At 32.7% G+C, this 12,905-nt stretch overlaps 1 long non-coding RNA gene across 1 annotated transcript; it reads left to right on the plus strand.

Moving 5' to 3' along the window:
* The first annotated feature begins 164 nt into the window (after nt 1-164).
* On the plus strand, nt 165-786 carry LOC134282439 (uncharacterized). Its single transcript, XR_009995289.1, has 3 exons — nt 165-230; nt 660-725; nt 759-786. It is a non-coding gene; the product is annotated as an uncharacterized LOC134282439 (long non-coding RNA).
* Nucleotides 787-12,905: the final 12,119 nt, after the last annotated feature.

Consider the following 12,905-nt stretch of genomic DNA (forward strand, 5'->3'; position numbering starts at 1 on the left):
GATGTTGTTTATAAGACACAGGTACAGTCAGGGATGTTGTTTATAAGACACAGGTACAGTCAGGGATGTAGTATAAAGTGTGTATACTACCTTGGTACAGTCAGGGATGTTGTTTATAAGTGACAGGTACAGTCAGGGATGTTGTTTATAAGGCACAGGTACAGTCAGGGATGTAGTATAAAGTGTGTATACTACACAGGTACAGTCAGGGATGTTGTTTATAGTGACAGGTACAGTCAGGGATGTTGTTTATAAGACACAGGTACAGTCAGGGATGTAGTATAAAGTGTGTATACTACACAGGTACAGTCAGGGATGATGTTTATAAGTCACAGGTACAGTCAGGGATGTAGTATAAAGTGTGTATACTACACAGGTACAGTCAGGGATGTTGTTTATAAGACACAGGTACAGTCAGGGATGTTGTATATAAGACACAGGTACAGTCACGGATGTAGTATAAAGTGTGTATACTACACAGGTACAGTCAGGGATGTTGTTTATAAGACACAGGTACAGTCAGGGATGTAGTATAAAGTGTGTATACTACACAGGTACAGTCAGGGATGTTGTTTATAAGTCACAGGTACAGTCAGGGATGTAGTATAAAGTGTGTATACTACACAGGTACAGTCAGGGATGTTGTTTATAAGACACAGGTACAGTCAGGGATGTGGTATAAAGTGTGTTTACTACACAGGTACAGTCAGGGATGTTGTTTATAAGTCACAGGTACAGTCAGGGATGTTGTTTATAAGTGACAGGTACAGTCAGGGATGTTGTTTATAAGTGACAGGTACAGTCAGGGATGTTGTTTATAAGACACAGGTACAGTCAGGGATGTTGTTTATAAGACACAGGTACAGTCAGGGATGTTGTTTATAAGACACAGGTACAGTCAGGGATGTTGTTTTTAAGACACAGGTACAGTCAGGGATGTTGTTTATAAGACACAGGTACAGTCAGGGATGTTGTTTATAAGACACAGGTACAGTCAGGGATGTTGTTTATAAGACACAGGTACAGTCAGGGATGTTGTTTTTAAGACACAGGTACAGTCAGAGATGTTGTTTATAAGTCACAGGTACAGTCAGGGATGTTGTTTATAAGTCACAGGTACAGTCAGGGATGTTGTTTATAAGTCACAGGTACAGTCAGGGATGTTGTTTATAAGTCACAGGTACAGTCAGGGATGTTGTTTATAAGTCACAGGTACAGTCAGGGATGTTGTTTATAAGTCACAGGTACAGTCAGGGATGTTGCTTATAAGTCACAGGTTCAGTCAGGGATGTTGTTTATAAGGTACAGGTGCGATCAGGGATGTAAAATAATTTGTCTATACAAGACAGGTTGCCAGTCAGGCATGAACGAGAATTTAGAAATTGTAGAGTTGTCAGGACAGGTACAGTAGTGGAAGTTTCATCACAAGCAATATTAATTTAATAACGATTTCGAAAGTTATAAATATAATTATTTATATAGCACCGCATTTCCTTAAATATGAACAATGGTTTTTCTACGTACCATATGCCATGTATTTTCAATCACATCGCGGTTATATATCGTCCAGTCAGGATGTCAATCATTTGTGGTTCCATGCATATTATATATATAATTTTTTTCTCTTTTTAGAATTTTTTCTGATTTTCTTGTAACCTATTTAACAACTTGCTACCTGTGTTTAGTAAACTCTGTGTACTTAGTTAGCACATATAAATGAAGGTTTTTGACAGGATTTTTTTTTTTTCACTACATTAGACTTCCCGTGTGGCACTTGAAATGTTTGTTAATTATTAACACATTTAATTAATTAAAACGCATAGATCAGTAAATTCCATCCGCATATACATGATTCGGTTTATAAATGATTCATCATTCCAGCACTGAGAATAAAAGTAGGATAATCATGCCGCCAGCGCCACCACCATCACTCCTTAAAAAAATGATATACCCAGCTCATATTGATCTCTCATCATATATTTAAAAGCTTTAATTAATACATCTGTAAATTTTTGGATCCTTCCCTCAACACTGTTGACAGCGTTTGTCTAATACATGTATAAACATTAGCGTTTAATAGCGTTTTGATTGAATTCAATCTACATCTATACCGTAGAAAGTCCTCAGAAATTCTTCTCATATTACTAATAATAAGACACACTTGCTGTCATGGAAGTTAAACAAAGTATGTAATCTATCATTATTACTGTGAGCCAGGTGTTGTTAATCAATCGCGGGCATTCGCGGCTAGTTATCATGACGCTTTGGCGATCACAGCCCTCCACAACGTAGATTTAATTGAAACCAGAATTTTTTTTCTTTCTTCCATATTAACACATTGATTATTTTCATTCAAAAAGCATCCGTAATATTAACGAGATATAATTCAAATGTTGGTTAATCCGAAAATTTTTGCTCTGACTATTAGTGAACAGGTACAGTCGTGGATGTCCGGTACCAGCAGTGCCGAGTACAGTCGCGGATGTAGGCTGACAGACACTGATGACGCAAGATGTTCACAAGTACGAAAACCCATTGGTATACATGTAACTATTGCAGATGGAGAAAACAAAATGATGTGCGAAGGGGACGGGTACCTGTAAAGTGCGAAACGAAATAGAAACGAAACGAAACGAACTGAAACGAAATCTACCGAAACGAAACGAAATGAAATGAAATGAAAACAAAACCTACCGAAACGAGACAAAACTTTCAAATCAAGAATTATAATTATATATGAGTAACTGCATCTGGATTTTTTGTCTACTTCATATAAAATTTATATACGAGGGTTGATCCAAAAGTAATGTCACAACCTTGATAAAATTGCTACCAATCGACGTAAAACAACAAAATTATAAATAATGAAAGCGCTGTATTTATTTCTAATCAGACCTGAAAAATTCAAAGGAATATGATGTATACTTTCCAAAATATCGGATTATAAACAATGTGCGTTTATGGGAGTCGCCGCATCTAAATATAACGTCATATGACGGATACCGCCGTCATACTTTTAAGCATTTCCTAATCGTTTCATTAAACATATTTGAGATGTGCAAACACTTTCACCAATTTCAATCACTTTCTTTAAGAATTCTTGGTACCCATCATACATTCACTCTTTTCATGATTAAGCCCTCTGTCAAATTTTTTTGAACAGTAGCATAAGACAAACTTAAAAATTCACATGTCACTCTATCCGTCTGTCTTTTTTGACAACAGTCAAGGAGACACCATTGAATGTTTCCGTTCGACTTCCTATCTTTCGGTCTTCTTGTCCTCTGCTAGTCATTCAATGACCCTTCACCAGCCCAAAATTGCTGAAACCATCTATAAAGAAGTCTCTTATTTACATTTTTTTTCTGTGTGTCTGATTAATAAACGTACCTGTCGCCAGTGACTATTCCCACATTTTGAAGCAAAAATGCATTACAGCTAGTCAAGGCGTTTTTCTTCCCATTTCGACAATTCCTTTGTTCAATTCAACAGCGTAAAACAATAATGTTGATGATCACAAATACCAATGCCGTAATTTAATTTTCAATTAAAGATTAGAAAATGATGTGAATTATGTCTTTAAAAAAATGGTATATATTATGCGCTTTTTAGAATCTTTTGAATGTGTTTGTCTTTTTCATTCTAAGAAAAAATACACTTAAAAACGAGACGTTCATTTGTGACGCGGCGACACCCCATATGCTCCATGTTTTAAACATCAATGAAATAGACTCAAATAAACATTATTAAATGAAAATTTCAATGTTAATTAGATTTATATTTGTCATCTTTTGGTATCTAATATATGATGATATGACGCCAAATATAAAAAAAATATGGATACTGTGACATTACTTTTGGATCAACCCTCGTAGTTAAAGCACTTGCATGTATACACCGATATTTAAGGCTTCCGTCTTTGAAATTTGGAAAAAATTGTTTACAGACAGACAGACAAATACACAGACAGATGGACGACAGACACCTAACTATCGCATAAGCTCTTCTGTTCTCTGACCAGTATAGCTAAAAATGACATCATTCACTTTGAGAGACTTCTTTCTTGTTAATTAAATCGTTTTAGATGTCTTTGGTCGAGCTTCTTTATTGTAAACCACTTATTTATTTCTCGGAAATTTCCTCGATTCAAATTAAGACCGTATACGTTGATAGGATACACAAGCTTCTGGCTGGGGTAATAAGTGAACGATGAAACCAGAGACCTCGGAATGGAATACTCGAAAATCTCTAGTTTTATCCTATATTCAAGAAGGCTGGGGTCAACAAATTAACCACCAGATTTAACTTATTTTTTTTTTAAAAAATATGATATCTTAAGCTGTCAAAAATAATTTGACAGAGAAAAATTGCATACATTTTAGTTTTAAAATTTGATCATTTTTATATATCTTGATAGGGAACTTTTCTTCTAAAGGAGGTCATACTAGTCTGAAAATGGCCAAAACCCCCATATCCCCTTTAAAGACATTTGCAAAACAACAGTACAGTAACTATAGTTCGACCCTAAACGAGTCTTTACATTTAACACATTTTGATAAATATGATATATCATTATATCTATATGAATAAGGGCTGAAGATAATTATCAGACATAAAAATTAGAAATTCCTATACATATTGAAAATATACATGCATAGTATGCTCGCGCATATTTGCAGTTGGTAGCAGTTCATACATGCAAATTGTACATCAGTAGAGAAGGGAGCATAATTTATCGATGTTTAATTTTATATTAACAAGTGCTTGAACTATATATAATTTTCTATGAAGTAGAAAAATCCACATGCAGTTACACATATATAAATGTACCTTGATTTAAAAAAAAAAAATTTTGAAAATTAATGTTTCGTTTCGTTTCGTTTCGATAGGTTTCGTTTCGGTAGATTTCGTTTCGTTTCAGCAGATTTCGTTTCGTTTCGCACTTTACAGGTAACCCGAAGGTGACAGGTAATGTTTAACACTTCCTGATTAATATTCTATCATGAATATAAATATCTGATTTTAAAAGCTTTTTCCTTTGTATAGAGGTAAATAGCGTAAAAAAATCATTGCCACATGTATCTTGAGTAAAATTTAAAGTATAAATCCATATTTGATAAACAATTACGAAATATATACAGGAATCTAGTAAAACCTGCAAATAAGAATTATGCATATTTTCTTAAAAATATATATTTTATTTTTTTTATTTTCATATAAATGATCATTTGTACTTTTTTGACGATCCTTCAAAAACAAACAGCTGTATTATTTAGCAAAAGGATGCTTCATTGAGCATGCAATGCTCTTGCACGTTTGCAAATTTATTTTTAAATTATAGCACTGTTGTAACTTTTAAAGATTTGAGATATTTCAACCCCGCTTCTACCCAAGTTGTGGGCAGGCAGTTTATCGACGTTCCTATTTTTTATATTTGTATTTACATTAGGGGTATGTCATGTTTTATACACGTTTTCCATGATATCTCTAGGCATTTTGGTTCCCTATCTGTTGATTTTTGTAGATTTATATCTATATGTTATATCAAAAGGAGTCGTGACTGTGTTCAGCACCACGTATTTTATTACAATAGTTATATTTTTTTTATGAATGACCTTGTGATTTGTTTTTATCTTTCTGTCATTTACAAAATAAATGGTGTTTTTATGGTGAGTATGATATAAGAGATACTACATAGTTTGACACATCTATTTCATATTTGGATATTTAATTGGGAAAAGACGTTAATCTAACAACCAAGACGATGATCTAACAACCAAGACGATAATCTAACAACCAATCTTTGTGATACACGTGATAACTTTATCTTTTCAATCCTCAACTCCCCTTACTTATGCAGCATATTCTTCACCACTTGCATATGGAGTATAAATATCTCTGTTCGATACGCAAGAGCATTGCTCTACGTATGTACAATTCTACGAGGGTCATTCAAAAAATTCGTAGATAATTGTCCTATTTTTTTTATTTAACGTCATATTTAATCCAAAGAACAAGAGCCACGAAGCATAAAAATCCGTACCATCTTCAAAGTTGATAATTTTTTTTTATCAAATGATAGTCTAATATGTGTGGGTTTTAAAACATTTTTTTTTACAATATCTCTTCTGGGTTTTTTTTTTTCACAGATGTTGAAAATAAGCATTGTTTTCCGAATGAAATGCTAAGACGTCATGACGTTGACGTTTTTAACACTTTGACGTCATGACATTAAGATTGATTATAGGAGGTAACAAATTTAAATTTATGGAACCGTAATCCACCAAAAGAGGATTTAAAATTTTTAAAAATACAATTTTATATCATTTTTTTATGAAAGCAATATGTACCACGATCGTAGTTTACATACTCAGGCATCTCTTTAGAGCAAGGTTGTTTTCCGAGCTTGCCGGAAAGGCCCGAGAAGTTGTGGTTGTAATGGAGATCTGCAGATATAGGCGTGAAGCCTTTACCTTTAAATTTTTATTTAATTTAAATGATTACAGGAGACAAATATAACGGGAATTATATTCAATATACACTGTAAATGGCATGAAATAATCCTACTCGGACGTCTTGGGATCCTGGTACAGTGTAGACGAAACATAGGTGAAATCATATATATAACAAAAGTATTGAAAGGTGCTTTTAATATAGACCGTTGAAAAGATTGCATGTTTAGCTGAACAATTTAAGAATTCAACTATACATGTACTCGTAAAATTCTACATGATACAGAAACATGCTACTACAGCACTTGCATAGTACAAAACGGTTTTCTTTGTAGACAGTGCTTCATTTTATGCACAATTCATTCCCGTTCTGTTCGCAATATGAACAGTACGCTTTGGCGAACGGTATGTAAATGAAGTGGGCTGAGCTTGTACACTTTAGTAAATGTTTAGCTACTTAATAAACTAATCTATTTCTTAAATAATATATTTCAATATTATTAAAATGAAAGTATACATGTACAATGTAACTCAAAGCTTGAAAAGGTCCATATTTGAGCAAGATTTTTCCGTTGGCTATTTACCGAAAACCAAGGGAAATCAGTGTACGTGCATCAGTGAAAATGAATGCTGGACAACTCGACCTCAAGACAGGTCGCCCCTTATGCAGGACAACTCGCCCCCAATTTAGGACAACTCGCCCCCAGTTTAAGAAACCACCAAATATTAAATATATTTTACAGATATTTGATATGAAATTGTTTCTAGAAAGTTAAAATAAACAACTGAAAATAAATCTTCTCATTCTGTTGAAAACAAAACAGAAATACATTGCACCACTGCACCCAGTGTAAGACTCACATAATTAAGAACAACTGAAGGGATTGCTAACTTATTACTACAATCGGCTTAAAAAATGTTCTTTCCGAATTTTTTTCTAATATCTTTATTTGAGTGCGCATTAACCGACTTTGAACTCAAAGAGGGGTATATGTAATGAATGTAAGATAATTCATTGTCAGGAAAACATTTAACTGCTTGTTGAATGGCTTATAGCAGAATTTGACTTTTATGTAAATTGTATTATTGTAACATGAAAGACATCGACTACACATATATAGTTTCTAACCCCCATCCCCCACCCCGCAAGAAAAAAGATATCACGCAAGCAACTCAATTCATCACATCATAAAATAAAAAAAGACAGTTATTTTTTTAATAACACACACATTTTCTGAAATAAAATTCTTAAAACATCCATGAAATTTTACACGTGACCAAATCTATATCACGCCTCTCAAATTCCGTCAAATACACTGTAAGCGCGAAGACCACTGCACCCAATGTAAGACTCACATAATTAAGAACAACTGAAGGGATTGCTAACTTATTACTACAATCGGCTTAAAAAATGTTCTTTCCCAATTTTTTTTTAAATATCTTTATTTGAGTGCGCATTAACCGACTTTGAACTCAAAGAGGGGTATATGTAATGCATGTAAGATAATTGATTGTCAGGAAAACATTTAACTGCTTGTTGAATGGCTTATAGCAGAATTTGACTTTTATGCGAATTGTATTATTGTAACATGAAAGACATCGACTACACATATAAGACCGCGGAACATTAACTGGCAAAATTGGAAATATACAGCTTACGTCATATCTATCTGTTACAATCAAAACATTCAGTGATAGACAATAAAATGGGCGGGTACAATTCGACGCGGACGTTGGGAAAACATCGGATTGAAATTGCAGATAGAAATTCATTTTCAATCCACCTCAGCTACGCTAGAAGGCACATTATTACTGATTGACCCAGAAGACAAATAATTTCAATTTTGGTACAGTTTGAATTTCTTTTGTCCAGTGTTTTAAATGAATTAATATTTAAGGGACAAATATTTCATTTCTGTTTGGTAAATATATGTATATCTTTGTGTTGGTGGGGGGGGGGGGGGGGGGCTGAACGATTTTTAAATAAAGTTGTCCTACAATTTTCAGTGAGAATAAGTATAAAACTCATGCACTCGTATAATCCTAGAAATAAAATATATTGTCACGTTAAGCCATGACCTGACTCGACAATTTTTACCCCCCCCCCCCTTCTAGAATCAAATATCTCCTGAAAAATAATCTTTGTCTTCTAAGATCTTTCGCGTTCTTAAAATTATAAGCTAAAACTCATATTAATGTGAACTTCAAACAATATGTATTTGGGATTTGAAATTAGTTGATTTTTGGATCATACATTCACTCTTTGCTTTGAAAACAGCTCAGGTGGATTGAAAATGAATTTCGATCTGCAATTTCAATCCGATGTTTTCCCCACGTCTGCGTCGAATTGTACCCGCCCATTTCATTGTCTATCACTGAATGTTTTGATTGTAACAAATAGAAATGACGTAAGCTGTATACTTCCAAATTTGCCAGTTAATGTCCTGCGGTCTTATAGTTTCTAACCCCCATCCCCCACCCCGCAAGAAAAAAGATATCACGCAAGCAACTCAATTCATCACATCATAAAATAAAAAAAGACAGTTATTTCTTTAATAACACACACATTTTCTGAAATAAAATTCTTAATACATCCATGAAATTTTACACGTGACCAAATCTATATCACGCCTCTCAAATTCCGTCAAATACACTGTAAGCGCGAAGACCGCGAACAGGGTTGGGATGTGATAAAATTTTGACATGTATGATTTTTTCTTTAATTGCTAATTTGAAAATGTAACGAACAAAATTCAGAATATGTTCACTTTTGATAATTAAGTATGTACGTGTTTGAGTTTCTTTTTCTCATCAATCATCAATCCATTCAGAGGAAATTCATTTTATATAAATGATCTATGTAAAAAAAAAAAGGAAAAATAAAATTTTTAACAATATTTATGGGATATTCAATGCTATGAACAGTAAACAATCCGATATAAATTGAAGCTTATTTTTCTTCCCATTTTTCTTGATTTTAAAGAATATTCATATCCCCCCTTTTTTGCCCAACCCTATTTATTTAAAACGATAGCCCTGCTGCTACTATTGCAGTACAAAGTGTCTTCTCCTAAAGTAGGTAGAGAAATTGTCCTTTTTAAAGTCATCATATTATTTAGTTACGATTTAAACAATAAAATGCCTGTAAGTACGAGAATTAATGTCGCAGCTGTTGCAGAAAAAATATATACATGTAACTCGCGTAAACACTTATTAATTTCTTTACTAACAACAAAAGAAAGACGATTGTTTATATTTATATCTGTATAGCTGTATAGATAATCATTAGAAGTAGGATTAAAAGGATTAATTATTGTATTATTGATATGTACATGTTTCATTGATGGAACAGGCACTGATCAAGAAATCTGTATTATAAGTGATGTGCCTAGTGTTGTTCATGAGAGGATAAACTGCAATTCTTTTCTTAAGAAATAAAACTATATTTATTAGATGTTAATGTATTTAATTTAAAATTATTTTTCATCTTGAATCTCAAGTAAAAAAGGCGTTGTTTTTAAAAGAGAAAAAATGAACATACATAGCCCCTGACGGTTGCTCGCTTTTTCCACATGATCTAATTTACTGCGAGTATGGCTCTCGTGATTGTATTTATTCAAACAATATTAAAAATGCTTTATCTGGTGTAAGTATGCGGCGAATTAATTGATTAAATAAAAACATATATAATTATTACATGTACACTATAGATATCAAAATCATTCGTTTCAAGGTGGAGATAGTGATTTATTTTTATTACGCTAAGCGCAGAATATTAAAATATTGGTTAAAATTAAGAAAAAGTAATAATTGTATTTTGAGTGCATGTTATCAAGATATGGTAGAGAATAAAGATCCCTGGGTTATGAGTATAAAAAATGAAATGTACACTCTAGGTTTAGCTGACTTGTTTCATAGTAATCAAAAAGATAGCATTTTATTAGACATAACATACAATAGAATGTGTGACGTTTTTAAACAGAAGGCTATATCTGATATATGTAAGTCACCAAAATGTATGTTATATAAGCATTTAGTTGATTATTTTTGTTTACAAGGTTATTTAAAGAAACCCATCCATGTAAAATATAGAAAAGCAATTTCATGTCTCAGACTTTCAGCACATAATTTAAAGATTGAAACTGGAAGATACGAGAACTTAATAAGGAGTGATAGGAAATGTGTTCTGTGTAATTTAAATGATATTGAAGACGAATTTCATTTTTTATTCATTTGTCCAGTTTTTCACGATTTAAGAAACAAGTTCATCAAACATTACTACTCCCGAAGACCAAGTGTCTTCAAGTTAATACAATTATTCTGTAGTACAAATACGAAAGATGTAAATCAGTTAGGGAAATATATATATCATGCTAATAAATTACGAATGGAATGTTTAAATCAATTAGCTATATGATAAAATGTATGCATTACTAGTTGGTAAGTTTATAACATGTTATTGTACTATGTATGTAATTGATAAATACAATGTTGTACTTATGATGCTTATGGGATGTACGTCCCACGGAATAAAGAACTGAACTATTGGTACGGTACTGATTATTTTAACTAATTTAATTTCGATTGACACGTCTGATCTGTGTAGGCTTTCAATCTATGGGTTTCACGAGTTACCTCCCTTATATTGTCACCATGGCGACGAGAAGGGTTTTGTCGGAACCGGGATCGAGTTGGAAACACAAATTCACACAAAGGACACATTATATTTAAATATTTTATCATAATCGATGGAATGAATTAAGATCAGCTATGTCAAGCGAAATTCTGGGGTCAGAACCGAAGGTACAAAAAGGTCGACATTACTGCATACTGTAGACCTAATATTTTGTTTAGCATGTGGTTTTCGTTTTCTATATTCTTTTCTTTTTATATTATAACATAAAATCAAATACCTTAAATCAGATAATTGCATTTTGATACCCTTTTCTAATAAAAGCAAAACAACTCATCATCTTTGATATTCAAATGAGGTATTCCCGAAAATACGCATTGGTGATCAGTTTGAAATCAGCTGTTTCGCATGGAAGGAAAAGTTAAGTTTTCGATGTGGCCACACCCGACAAACAAAATAAAAATATGCCTTATGTATTAATTTTTATATCCTCTTTCTAATTACATAAATTTTATTTTGTTTGTAGGGTGTGGCCAGGGTCAAATTTTGAAATAAAGATGTAAAAAACGTTAAATTGTGCTAAAAATTAGCAAAGTGCACGTGATTAGACGTTTACTGTACAAATATGACGTCATCTAATACAGAATGTGACGTAAACCTTTTAAGTTCGATACTAGTAGATAATATTCATACCGCTTTTTTCTGGTTTACTTCAGTTAAACTTTCCTGAAAAGTATAGGCCGGTTATGCACCTTCGTGGCTTTACTTCTTTGTACACATATTTAAATAACATACTCGAATAATTTGAAATAAAAGGAATATATCTTCATATTTATAGAAATAATCAAAGATTTACAAGCAGAACAGCAAAAATGGGGTTACGGAGCAAAGCCAAAATTGAGCAATTTTCTAATTTTCCCTTTATCGTAGCCATACCTCTAATAAATGGAGCTGAATCGAAATAAAATCTACGTTTAAATTAAGTCTAGCTCTATTACTTATATGCTACCAGGTAATGAAATATATCGTTCGTTTCAAAAGGTATCAGTTTCTAAATACATATGGACGTGATTAGAAAAGGCAAAAGACCTTGACGTTGGAGGAAGTCACGGAGAGCGAGTATAAATAAAATTTTGCTTTGCATTCTAGAAATTTTTTTTTAAAAACTGCTGTTTAAACCAGAAAAATTATGAACAATAAGCCGTGTATTTGTATAAAAAAGACAATATACAATTTTTGAGTGGAAGCGAGTTTGAATCGGACGATGGATGGTCAGCAAAGAAAGAAGTTCTAGCTTAAGAAATCTTGTCAAAAGAGTAAAGAACGTCATTAAACGTGATATGTGCTTCACTGTTGCGGAAGTAATAGAGTTAGGCGGTAAAGAGTGTGAAAACAAATTTTGTTCAAGCTATTTGCACAGTCCTTACATGTAGCAAACTAGGTGTTAAGTGTTATTACTACGTTTTTATGAATGGAAAAGACGCTACAAACCATGTATAAAATTAAAAAGCAGAGTAAGTTTGCGATACTTTTTTACGTTTACCGTGCAATTAAAAAATTGGCTTACATGAGTTATATTTAATCAAATGCAATGAAACTTTACACTTTGACAAAATAAATGTTTATATTTTCGAAATCTTTACACTTTGACAAAATAAATGTTTATATTTACGAAAATTTTTAGACCATACAATTTACGATTGAATGAATGATTTGTTTTCCACACTTCAATGTAAATTTTTCACGTCTCTTCAACTATGTTTTGACAGACTTCATAAAAATTATCATGCAATGTAGAAAAGCAACACACTCCCTAGAAA

The sequence above is a fragment of the Saccostrea cucullata genome, unplaced genomic scaffold (assembly GCF_032062105.1).
Source record: "Saccostrea cucullata isolate Sc308-1 unplaced genomic scaffold, CSIRO_AGI_Scuc_v1 ctg1127, whole genome shotgun sequence".
In the NCBI taxonomy this organism is placed as follows: domain Eukaryota; kingdom Metazoa; phylum Mollusca; class Bivalvia; order Ostreida; family Ostreidae; genus Saccostrea; species Saccostrea cuccullata.